Source organism: Micropterus dolomieu, linkage group LG03 (genome assembly GCF_021292245.1).
Source record: "Micropterus dolomieu isolate WLL.071019.BEF.003 ecotype Adirondacks linkage group LG03, ASM2129224v1, whole genome shotgun sequence".
In the NCBI taxonomy this organism is placed as follows: domain Eukaryota; kingdom Metazoa; phylum Chordata; class Actinopteri; order Centrarchiformes; family Centrarchidae; genus Micropterus; species Micropterus dolomieu.
The window spans coordinates 31,345,266-31,358,873 of NC_060152.1; the positions used below are offsets into that span (position 1 = coordinate 31,345,266).

The 13,608-nt window shown below is 40.2% G+C and overlaps 1 protein-coding gene and 1 long non-coding RNA gene across 2 annotated transcripts in view; one reads left to right on the forward strand and one right to left on the reverse strand.

Moving 5' to 3' along the window:
- The window catches only part of LOC123968625, a 99,537-nt gene that overhangs the window by 36,867 nt on the left and 49,062 nt on the right, over window positions 1–13,608 (reverse strand). The window lies entirely within an intron of this gene.
- On the forward strand, window positions 7,252–7,903 carry LOC123968927. The gene is made up of 3 exons (XR_006824581.1): window positions 7,252–7,334; window positions 7,478–7,537; window positions 7,847–7,903. It is a non-coding gene; the product is annotated as an uncharacterized LOC123968927 (long non-coding RNA).

Consider the following 13,608-nt stretch of genomic DNA (forward strand, 5'->3'; position numbering starts at 1 on the left):
GAACAATATTGAAAGCTGAAAGACAAAAGATCAAGGGCTTGTGCAGTAGATGATGCAGTACAGTAAATAACAGTGTCATCAGCATAAAAATGATACATAGCATTCGATAGATTGCTATGTATCAATATGGGCCCAAGTACTGAGCCTTGAGGAACCCCCATCTGAACACTTCGGGTTCTACCTGACAGATCATTTGCAAACCAGTCTGCTGAATGCTTAGATCAAAAGCTTTTGAAAGATCTATGAACAGTGTATATTTTCTTGTTATCCAGTGCGCCAACAATATCATTTATCACTTTCAATGCTGCAGATATGGTGCTGTGTTGTTTCCTAAAACCAGATTGAAAGGGGAATAAGATAATATTTGAATTTAAAAATTCCTTTAGCTGCTCACCAACCAAGCATTCAAGGAGCTTGGCTAAAACACACAGCTTGGAAATAGGCCTATAGTTGTTTTAAATAGAGGGATCGCCCCCTTTTAGTAGGGATGAAACATAGGCTGACTTCCATACTTTAGGGATGTCATTTTCAATAGAGATAGAGGCTCTGCAATGAAGTCAGCTGTTAACTTTAGAAATAAGGGATCAAGTTTATCAGGACCAGCAGACTTTTTTGTGTCTAATTCCTGAAGAGCTCTATGGACTTTAGAAACTGAAAGGGGCGAAATGCGCTCTGGGACCAGAAGAAGCAAGGCATGAAGTAGTAGTAGAGTAAATAAGGATCCTGAAGAAATAGAGTGCTCATTAAAGCAAGCTAACATAGTTGGTTTATCAGTCACCTTGCCAGAATCATCATAACATGAGGGGGTATTTTACTACAATTAATGTTTCCAAAGGAGGCTGTAATGATTTTCCAAAACTTGCTTGGATTATTTAGATTTTTTAGTTGTTTCACAAAGGAAATACTCTGATTTTGACTTTTTAATGAGAGATGTAAGTCTATTTCTTAGTTGCAGGAAGTAGACCCAATCAGTATCAGTCTTTGATTTCCTGGCCCTTGACCAGGCAGCATCCCTAACCTTGAAAAGCCAGGAAATCTCAGGAGAAAACCAGAGATTGTTTCGGCCTTTGACTATGAATTTGCATACGGGAGCATGCTTATCTATGATCCTAAGAAAACCATCATAAAAGTATAGTTCCAGGCCAATTCTACTTCATCTATAAGAAAGATTTTGTTCCAATCAAAATGAAACAGGTCATGTGAAAAGGCTTGTTCAATGCTTCATATCCCTTTTGAAAATAATCAGGGCCCTCTGTTTCGGGATTTTAGCATTCCTAACTGCTGCAATTGTACAATAATCACTCAAGTCAAGTAGCAAACACACATATATCTGGGAATTTATGTGGAGCATTAGTTAAAAACAAATCAAGTAAAGAGGACTTTTCAGGGCATTTGAGGTTTGGGCGAATTGGACTATCAATCAACTCGGTGGTAGCCTGGAGCAGAGAAGAGCAGCGGGCTCCGGAGGTCTGGTGAGCTCACTAATTTCTAACTCCACACCAACAGATTAAAATTCATTTTGAAATTTAGTTTTCAACCCCTATACGACGCCGACTCAAGTGACATCATGTGAGGACATTTATCAGACTACACACTGCTTTCACACATGCAGATGTACTACCCGACACCTGTGAACACATGCTGACGTGTAACATCAGTGGAGTTCCCCCCTTTCAGCACCCTGCTGCAGCGTAAAGATAGTGTAACACACACACACACACACACACACTTACACACATACACATGGAGGTCAGAGGTCGCACAGTCCAGGAGCTGGTTGGGGTCCAGTGTCTTGCTGGAAGGCTCTACAGCAGCAAAGATGGTTGTTAATACGAGAATGTGGTTCTTTCTGTCCGCCTCGGAGCTCGTTATCACTTTCTACTGGAAGACCTTGATGGGGTGGGGAGAGAGAGAGAGAGTATGTTGGTTTGATGTTCCTGTGCGTGCGTGAAGGGGAGGCGTGAACAGGACAGAATGTGTGTGTTCACTGGTGTCTTTTCTGGTAGGGTGTCCTGTTTCCACTACACCTCGACAATTATTTGTGTCACACACACACACACACACACACACACACACACAAAACTGGCTCTCACTCTCTTTAACGTGCAGTTGCAGAGTGTAACAGCCAACAGGAAGTAAGCTCACAGCTCTAAACAACCAATCAGAGCATTAAGGCGTTGAACACATTCGTCATTCTGCAGGTTCAAAGCTTTAGAACAAGATCATAAAATCCTTATTTCATCTGAAGTCAAGGCAAAAATAAACTCCTCTCATTAGTGTTCAGACTCTAAATGAAAAACTCCCGAGTTCCTGGTCACACCTGTCCTCTTAAAACAGGTGGAGCTGGAAGCTTGGCGATGTAGTGAGAACATGCAGGTTGTTCAGTGGCTTCTGTCAGCTAGTTTAATTTGAGGCAACATGGACACAAAAAGAAAAGCACTGCTGGTGTTGCTCTTCATATGTTGTTGAGCAGGGTTGTGTAAAAATTGGTAGTGATGAAGTAGAACTAAGTACATTTACACATTTGAGGTACTAGAGTCTTTTCTTTTCATGCTACTTGCTATTTCTACTCCGTTATATGTACTTTTTACTTCACTGCATTCATCATTAGTTACTAGTTACTGTACAAATTAAGATTTTTGTTTGGAATAAATTAAACTACCCAACAGTTCATACAAGTACAACTGAAACAAGTTGATTAATCATTTAGTAAATTGACTAAAAAGGTATTGGTGCAATGTAATTTTTCATGTTTTTCATTAAGATATCTTATTATTTTAATGTCTGTTTGTGAAGGTGTCACTTTGGGCTAACTGTGACGGCACTTTACAAACCAAACCATCAATCGATTAAGGGAGAAAATAATCAGCATATTTAACCAGAGTAAAAACAATCATTAGTTGCAGTCTGAAAGAAAAAAACCTCCAAAAAGCTCCACTTCAACTACAGCAGTAAAATCCTTCTGTTAAATTAATGCATAAGGAATAACAACTTGTTGAAATAAAGGTTGTGTTTGGTTCAGAATCTGTTGAAAACCTTAAAAATGGCTCATCATCAAGTTGAAATTTCAGTCCCTCCAGGATTTCGCGATGTCGTGAGCTCAACTTTTAACACAAATTCAACAAATCCCAAATTAATTCAGCGCGACTTGCAATTTTGACCAATCACCGCAACTTTTCTGCAAATCTAACCTATCATCGCCATTTTCCGCAAAACGATGTCAAGCAACGTCAGCTAACTCACTTCCTTGTTTACGAGACACTGCACACATGTGTGATACCAGCGTGTCACATTTGAAAAACAGGATCCAGATGTTAGAAGCGGCGGTAAACAGTTTTAACGTGCAGTATTGTGGTCGAACACAAATCGTCTATTGACAAACACTTGGAGGACGTCAGACTAGACAAATCTCTGTGACACAGCCTGTTGCATCCCGGTCAACTGCAAGCGCTGTTGTAGTCAAGCCCGCCCACACCGAGACCAAGTCAAGACCCAGACCGATGGAGGGCCAGACCGAGTCAAGACCAAGACCAGTTCCCCTACATTACATGACACACGATAAAATCTGGAACGAGATCATAGGTACGTCTCAAATTGAGAGCTGAAATCAACGTAAGCATCTTTATTCAACACTGGTTTTCCAAGCTCAGCCTACCATCGCGGGGACAGTCGTTAACAGGAACACCACATTTTTAATTATGGTTATTGGTTGCATTTAAAGAAATATGTTTTACATCCAATCAAAGTTAGTAACAAATAAATCAGACAATGCAAAAGTAATTTATTGATATTCCCAAAGTTATGGTCTTGAAATAAAATCCTGAGTCCTCAATGTCTGAGACTGAGACAAGACCGAGTTCAAATGCAATGAAAAAAGTGGTCTTAAGACTCGAGGTCTCGAGTACTACAACACTATGCTGAAAGAGTCAAGATCGGTTTGTTTAAATATGCAGGGTTAGGGGTAGGCCTGCGAAATCCTGGGGGGATAGTTTAATAATTCAACCATAAAACAAAAATCACCTTCTTCATCTACCTTTGAAGTTTTCACTTATTCTCACAATTTCATCACAAAAAAAAAAAAAAACACCCAAGAACATCACAACTTTTTTAGAAAAGCTACCGCAAAATCAGGAATTTCAGGCCGCAACAATCACAAAAAAAGGCTTCGAAAAACTGGAGCTGAAAAAAAAAAAAAAAAAAAAACTGAAATGAGGTTGTTTTCGGAGATACGAGGTTTTTACTTGACAACAAACACACGCAAAGGCAGTGTGTGTGTGTGTGTGTGAGATACTACGTTCATAGTGAGATCCTCCTCACACCAGACACTCGACATGGATATCAGGTTTTAGAGATGAGATTCAGGTCGGCCCCCACTCGCCCCGGGGGTGGGATGGAGAGAGAGATATTTGCATCTTCACCACAACCGCCCCCCCCCACCCGGGATGTCCCGTCATCTGCCAAGAGGCTGCGTGTTAAAGAGAGAGAGAGAGAAAGTGAGAGGAGTCGAGTGAAGTAAGAGTGTGTTCATGTTGTGAGGCTGAGAAAAATGGAAGCGTTGATGTGTGTGTGTGTGTGTGTGTGTGTGTGTGTGTGTGTGTGTGTGTGTAGGCAAAGAAGAAGAATGTGAAAATGAGAAATGTGTGAATATGTGTGTGAAAGAGATGCAAAGTGTGAGTATGTGTGTGTGTGTGTGTGTGTGAAAAAAAAACTGTGAGTATGGAAAAAGATTAAGTTAACGTGAACGCGTGTGTGTTTGTATGTGCGACAGTGTGTGTTTGTGTGTCCTCTCTGCCCTCTTCCAGCTGTTGTTTCTTCTTTTTCTGTCAGCGGAGGAAGAACAAAACTCTCCTGCAGCGGAAAGAAAAACCTCCCAAATGTGGCATCAAGAACATAAATGTATCTCATTTAAGCAAAAAAAAAACCTTCACAATCCTTCCCCAAACGCACCCACACTGTCAACTGGAAACCACAAAAGTTTGGCTGGAGCCAGATGGTGTGCAACGTTTGGAGACAATGAACAAAATTGTAGTACTGACAATGATTTAGTTTTTATTTAAAAATGTCCTAAACTGTGTGTTTTTCCACTTATTATATTTAACTGTCATATTTAACTGTATGTTAAAAGGCAAATGAATCTAAACACATTGCAGCACCAGTGAATAAATCAAAACATCTGTTCTAGTCCGTACATAAATAGTCATTTGTATACTTAAAACTGGGGTATTTGCTGAAATTATCTTGACATCCCAGCGGCGATCAATAAATCAAATGTTCTGACACAAAAAATGAAAAAAACAATTAGCTGTCACTCGACTGTAATACGCACAGCCAATCATTTCACAGCTGGTCTACCTGCCTGTTTACCTGTACGCTCATCAGTGCTGGACTGGGAATGTAAATATAGAAGAAAACTGTGTTGTCCAAAAGAAAACAACTTAGGCTAAAAACTTACTGCATTATATTCTATCATATTTTTATATTGTCACCTGCCACCTGAATTTTGTGTTGGTGCATAAAATGTCCCCAGAATGCAGGAAATGAAGTGATTATCCCCAGACCCCCCTATCAACTATGTGCAATGTTACATCTCATTCGCTAAGTGTTTCATCACAGCCCTAATGTGAGCCCTTAAATGGAAGGAAGGTGTACTGGTGGCGTCTGTCCGACCGATTTTTGGTGACCCGCTTTGGCCAAAAATGCCAGGGCTGATTTTTTTTGTCCCAGTCCAGCCCTGGCACTCACAGCGCATGAAAATGTGTTCTTTGAAGTGGCTTTGGAGGAATCTCTTGCAACGTTGCCTACCCCAGCTTTAAGAAAAAGCAGATGAAGACATGAACTCGATAAACTATTGTCTACAAATAAGTGTTTGTCTGGAAGATCAGCAAGCTTTTATTCCTCTGCTAAAGACAGACACCATTTTTAAAGAAGTGGTATTAAGCTTTTTGGCTTTTCCCCTCTCCTTTATTGAGTTATACACCTGTATATACCTTTGTGCATGTAACAGGTTTGCAAACTGAAAAAGCCCAAAGGGAGTTCCCATCTCCCACAGAAAACTCTGAACTGCCTGAAAACAGCTCATTTGTAGTCCAGCTGTGACGTCACAGGGATGAAAGCTAAATGCGCTTCACAACGCTCGCCAAGCCGCTACTCCGACACGCCCTCAAAAACACTGGTGGAAAAACAGCGAGCTGCAGCACACAGCTCTCCTCCCTCTTCAAAACACTAGCTACCCTCCAGGCAGTCAGTCAACATAAAGTTGTTCCTGTGATGTAGAGACAGAGCTCAGTTAAAACTTTATGGATGAAAGATGCTTTTGTTACAGATTAATAACTCACCGCTCTGAAACTCTCGCTCCAGTCCATGTTGCCAAGCTGGTCGGCAACATGTACAGCTGAACCCGAGCTGTTTACCGGCTTCTCGCTGACCCGCCCTTCTCTGCTTCTGATTGGCTAGTAGTCCTTAACTAGGAACTGCGCATGTGCAACTCCCAACAAAGATCATTTAGAGACAAGATGTATCACTCCGTAGCTAAAACGAATCCTTCAACACAGGGTGAAAAGAGGAGCTGCAGCAATTTGCAGTATGACAAAAAAAATGTGGTGTTTTTTTTAAATGAAACCATGTAAACCTGTTCTGGTACAACCTCTAAATAGGATTATGAACCTGAAAATGAGCAGAATACCACCTCTTTAAAAGAAGAGTAACAATACTTGACACCCTGTCAGCATTTGACCTACTTTGAGACAACATGATCTTCCTTTCTTCTAAAAAAAAAACAACTACATTTTGTTTTGTGTTTGTCAATAGGTAAGTTTAGGTTTTTTCAATTTGACTCAAATCAAAACATTTGAATGACGTATAGCTAATAGTTTGGTTTGAAGAATATTATTTTATAAAGATGATGTTGGATAATTTTGTCATTTGGGACCTTCATGAAAATAAATTGGCACATCTCAAGGGGTTTATCCTGATTGGTATGTATTTAGGGTTAGCCTGATTTATGTATTTAGTGGACAATGTTATTCATGACAACTCTCTTGGCAGTCAGGACAATTTTCTAATATTTAGGATATGTTTGTGCTGTAGGTCTACTGAGCTTATCACTGCTCACTGCTAAGTTTTATTTGTGTTACTAATTAATTCAATATTTGAATTTCTTATTATATTTTTAAAAATATGTTTTTGTTAATCATTTGATGGTGACACAATCTACAGCTTTTGTGCTTTAATCTTTTCATTTTCAGCTGGTAGGGCGGAGGAGGGCGGAGGTCTACCACAGAGACACTTGGGGAACGGTTTGTGATGATCACTGGAGCACCGCCAACGCTAAAGTGGTGAGTCGAGAGTTAAACTGCGGGACAGTTCTTGAGGCCAAAAATGGGCCTTTTTTTTCCCCCGGAGAGGGACAGGGTGAGATCTGGTTGGATGATGTGCAGTGTACTGGTAATTACTCTTCCATCTTCAATTGCACACACAGACCACTCGGGGAAAATAACTGTGGCCGTGATCAAGATGCTGGCTGGGGTTGTCTGTTCAGGTAAGACTGAGCTCACTCACTTACCTCAATTATGTTTGCTTTGCTTGACCCACTTGTGTTCGAATGAAAACTGTATTACCAGTGGGATACCACTGAATTAGACACTTAATCAAATTGCACACTTTGTACCTTTATTAAAGCTAGGGTAGATAATGTCGGAGAACTAGCAAGAGACAGCTAGATTTTGAAAGTATCCGATAGAATGATGTGCAGCACCTGTATCCTAACGATGCCGCTGTTAGGACCGTGACAAACTTTATCATCATTTGGCATCGCTAACACTGCATTGCCATCACAACACGAGCCAAGCTGTTGTAAGGAAAACATCATCTTCCTGCTGCATGCTGGGAGTGAGAGGAACGGAGACATCCGAGTCAAGCCAAAGTCACCACGTTGGATAGAAAAGGATCGAAAGCTTCAGGAAGCTCGACAGAGAGGAAGAAACATATCAGCTGATGAAAATGCTTCAACTCTTACAAGTTTTGATTTTGAGCTATTTGGCTTATATACCATGTTTTCTTCCAGACTACAGGAAAGAAAACATCCCAAATAAATAAATAAATATTTTGTCTTTGTGCGTCTGATTTCTCTTAAAATACCACTCTCGCTGTCTACACAATGTCATCACCTGTACCGTTGTAAAGCTCTCTCTCTCTCTCTCGCTCTCCTGCACAACATTGTCGGATCAAATTATGGTAATTTCCTTTGTACCAGCAATAAATCGTGAAAGTACAGAGGGGTATTTAAATGCGTCACGTGGCGTACTTCAGTTATCAGTTTTTTGTGTTGTAAATTGTTGTTGAGGTTGGCCCTGTAAATATTAATTTTCAATAAATAATGTATGGAATTTTACAATATTTATATTTAAAGGCCGTTTTCTCAAAATACGTTTTTCATCATACTCTGTCTGAAATCTCCTCTTCAGTAGCATTTACATACACCCAACTGCTGAAAGCTGCAACAAAACCAACTTACAACAACGTACCATCTGTTTCAGGTGCTCTACGGAAGCTCTCTGTCACAGGTCAACAAGTTTGTGCTTTGTTTTCCAGTTTAACAAAATGTTTGGGAATTTGACTGTGCAATATTGCAACACATGATCTATATGAGTTTGTAAAGATCTCTCTCTTTTCTGCAGTGAAACCAAAGACTCCCAGCAATGATGATCTACAGCCATGTCAAAATATTGGTCACCCAAGACTGCAACTTCTCTGTCACTTGCTCTACTCATTCCAGATAATGCTGGAGGTTTCTTTTACCTGACAACGTCTAACACAAGCATTTTGCAACTCTTGTCTTCTACCTGGCACGCTTCAAACTCCCTGCAGGAAGGGCTGTCGTGGTGAAGTAATGTCCCCTGTGGAGTAAGTATGCCTGTGGAGCTCACTTCACTGCCCAGTGAGCCATTAACACACTGCAGCTTTATGGTGTGAGCAAGAAAGCTGCTGAGTCCAAGTCATAGTTAAAAAGAAAAAGGGTTACAGGCATCCAACTTACTTCTCTTGTTATTAAGTTTGCTTCAAATGAGTCTTAACGTTCACAGTTTCTCTTGGCTGTCCCTCAATATCACAACACCTAACATCGCCCAGCCTGCTAGCCACATTAGCCGCGCATAGGGATGAAATGATTACCGGTTCAACGATAAACCATGGTAAAATTCCCAACGGTTATTATCATCGTACACATTTTAATGTCCACGATAACCGGGTTCGGTTATAAACTCACGGCAAATACTGTCCAGCAAAGTTAGCGACAGTCTTTCTTGATCATGGCAGCGTGGGTTTGTTTGGGTCAATGACAACACGGTGACAAAACAGCACTGTGGAGATTTTTCAGTCAGTCTATATTTTAGATTTTATGAGAGCATTGAGGGAAACTTGATTGAAGAAAATGACCTTATAGTGAACGCAGTGTGAGTTAACTTTTAGCTTTGGTTTGTCTGTCTGACTTGCTAACAGCGTGTAAACTGAAGCTCTCAGTGTTGCTGCTCTTGTAAAAACGCTACACGTTGTTCTGCTGCTGTGCGCGTCGTGTGTCCACTGCACATGAAAACACGTTACGCAGTTTAGTCAACTAACAGCATATCTTGTTCATTTTAAATTCAGCAGCTATCAAATTGGTTGTAACAGTGTCAGAACAAGAGAAACGCTGTCAGTTTTTGGGCTCATTGCAGTTACTCACTGTCCTCTAAAGACTTGTTTTCATGTAATTGCGCATGGGGTCATTGCATTACCTGTATAATATAAAATATAAAATCTTAATAATGCACACATGGTTTTCATTGGTTTATGCAAACAAAATGGCAATTTTATTTGTAGTTGTCAATATAAAACTTGTTGAAATTGTTTCAGTACATTTTAATCTTTTTCAGCATATTTTTCTACACCGTGATAAGTTTGGTCACTATTATCGTGATATGAAATTTTCATACCGTTTCACCCCTAGCCGCGCAATATGCTAACCCCAAATTAGCTAACCTACAAAATAAAAAGTAAAACAACAGAAAGCATAGGCAAAACTTACAGCTTCCAAGTTTGAAGTCGGGTCGCAGACATCCAATGGCGATCGATCCTTGCACTTGAGCCGCCCTCATATTGCTTGTAGAATTTTTGAACATGCATCGATGCGTAAAAGATATGAACATAGCGGTTAGCTTGTCAATAGCGCAGGTAGGTATTTCAATATTGCGATTATCACTACAGCCCCACCTGCTACTCTCAGTTGTTTACTCTCTTCGTTGTTGCACCCCTATTATGGTGAATATGAAAGAAAAGTGGCCTACTCATAACACAACACCATGTTCTGAAAACAGGCCAGCTGCGCACGCACACAGTTTAATACGCACAAGCACATTCAAACAATTAAACAGGTAAGCGGCGAGCTGACCCCAAAATGATGTCAGCCTTTAAAACAGCGGCACGGCAGCCACATCAAAGCCACTGAAACAGCACGTGTGAAGTTACTCACCTATTTGAAAGGCATCAGACGAGACTGCATTGGGCGAAATCTTTGACAATGTCCTCAGTAATCCAAAACAATCTTATTTGTGAGCTTTGCGACCCCTCTGCTCCGGTTCTTTTCTCTCCTCTCTTGTCTCTCATTGAAACAACTTTTATGTTTGAATAGCATGGCCGCTAGCTTGCATGCGTGCTCTGCTAGTCTACTTGGCAGATTTTGCGTTTCACCTGGTTTCTGGAGTCTTGTCACAAGATCAAATAGAAACTTAAGACTGGGCAGTCATATACACATTACCCAGCAAACATCACTGCTCACACTGAACCAACAAGCCAACCACCTAATGTTAGCTTACCATAGAGAAACACCATTGCACAATCCCGCAGTAAAATCATTGTCGAACTTGCGTTAAAACGTAAATATCCAAAGGGTAGTAAGGAGGATAGCAAAATGTGAACATTTAACGTTAGCTTTATAATCAGTTAGCATTAGCTAACTAAGTTGGCTAGCTAGCAAATCAGACTAACATTTTATCCTACCTGCTCCCTTGAAAGCATTTACTCTGACAGCATAATCATAATCTGATTAATAATTGCGTTGATGTTTTTGTTTCGGGTATCTCTTCACATTTCAAACAGCTATTCCAATTGTTTGTGACAGAGGTTATGGCCCTTTCAGATAGGAAGCGATTTGCGGGTTCAGCGCAAACGTTCAACTATTTTGAAGTTTGACTTGAACTTTGCGCGAGGTCGCCACTTTGCTCGACGTAAGCCATTGAAAATAATGGGTTTCACAGTGCAGCACTGCGGTCGTCACAGTCTGTCTGAAAGGCCCGTGACTCCTTAAAAAGTTAGCTTGCTCCAGTAAAGTTACGTTGGGCCAGTTAAAGTTAGCTAAAGTACCCGACAGCACACACACACACACACTACTTACTTGTAGTTCTTCCATTTCATATTGCTTGAATTGCGTTAATTTTTAACTACCGTTTTAAAAATAACCTTGGTTTGTTATAAATTCATTTCTAATTAAAATGAAAATTCTAATGCAAACTCAATCAACATTTATTTATTGTGTAAAATGCTAATGATCGTTGGGGAAATGAAGACAATGAAGATGACATTTTCCTCAAAGTCAATTTCTTAAGAGCAAAACGCTGTTGTAAAAGTGCCATTGTGATAAAAGACAGCTTAATTTTGAGGCTTACTACTGAGCTATTTCAACATTAACAACTTGTAAACATGATTAAAACTATTAAAGCTATTAAAAACAATCAACATGTAGTAAGAAACACAACAAGAAAGTTGAATGAGCACATTTAGTTTGTAGATACTGCACTTTGCCTTTGCAATACAGTCATCCAAAGGCAGAGTGCAGTATCTGCTTTTTGTGGGTCAAAGTGCACATCAGTGGTCCTGGTTTTTATCTATAAAAAATGTCTTCCTAAGAAGGTATTACATTATTGCATTACCACTGATGTAACCACAACATGTTGGACTGGCTAGTCTCAAAACTTAAAAGGCATTTATCTCAGTTTCAGTGTTTGAGTAGTTACTGCACTTAGACTTTGTAGGGCAGAGTAGTTGTCTGTGGTGTCAGACACCACAGCACATGAGTGAATACTACTTGTTCTTCACGGGAAAAACAGTTTGATGTGTATTGGATGATTACTGTTGATTAATGACACTTGTATGTTTTTACCATGTAACTGACAAAAGCCAGCTCGTGACTCAGCGGGCCGCTCCTGTCGGGCCCCCAGTGCAGCTGCACTGTCTACCTACGCCCCTGTTTTCAATTACATCTGTGCTATTACATACCAAAATGTCTGCTGTGAAAAAGATCCTTCGGCAGACAGAAGAAGGAGACGAGGTAAAGTGGTGGGGTTATGTCTGAATCAGTGGCAAGAGACAGATACATTCGCATCTTTTTTCAACATTTGATGAGAATCTGAGCAATCGGCTGTCATTCAACTGCTTCTTGGTTGCATTTGCACTTAACGTCTTTGATGTCAGATGTCTATCTCGACAAAAACACAAAGTGTGAATGTGGTCTGAAAATACTCCTCTACACCAGTGGCTCTGATCTCAATGCCTTCTGGTGACCTCGCTGTCACAGGTAGAATATGTACATGACTTGTGAAGCAACGAGTGATTTTCTCTTCTTAGACGCTTTCAAGTAAATCTCTAAAAGTACCTAATGCTTCACAAGAAAAAGAGCCTTGATTAGAGAAAAGGCAGAATAAAATAGTTTTGTCTCCTAGAAAAGTGTTTTTTCATCTTTCCAATCCTTATTTTTTACAGGTTATAATCCACCAGTATTTTCATTTTGCACCAGATGCCCTTAAAATAACCTGAGGCAGGTCAATGAAAATCGTTAGTGAAGATCTAGTAGAGATTCAAACGTTACCAAATATGTCAGGGTGAATTTGGGGAACGTATCTATAAAACGACGCTCAAGAAATCTCAAATATTTGCATGTGATGGAACTGGGGAGCCATACAAATCTTTTATTTATGGTTAAAGCGTCTTAAGAAGATACGTTAGTGCTCATTAGCTGTACAAAGTAGATTTTAGAAGACGTAACTGTGTGTATGTCTTTAAAACTTCCGTTTTGTTCTTTTGTTGCATTCCCCCCCCAAAAAAAATCCCAAAGCAGCAGTTTAAAAAAAGTTTTTAGCTAAAAGATATATTTACTTTTGTCTCATAACAAGTCACATTTTGGCACCTTGATATCCTGCGTTGAGTCTGAAAACATCGAGGGAGGAGGGAGGAGGGTTTCCACGTCGAAGCATCGCCTCACTCACCAGCTGCCAAAAATACTGATGTGTTCAGAATATTTTTTTTTTTTCTCCCCTTACTCTCCCTCAGCCTTTCTTCTTCTCCTGAAAGAGCGGGTTGAAAAGTTCAGTGTGAAATTACATTTCCGTGCAATATATAAAGCTGCAGTCAGGAATGAAAGCTGCCGTGCCCCCAAAAAGCTGTGAATGTGTGTGCGTGTTCGCCTAAGTGCTTCCACTGTACAAGAGTGTGTTTAAAGTTCTGCCTTTTAGCTCCATATTCATGCAGAGTGCATGTGTGTGTTTCCCTTCACCGAGCCAGAGATTTTCCTGTGAATTGCTC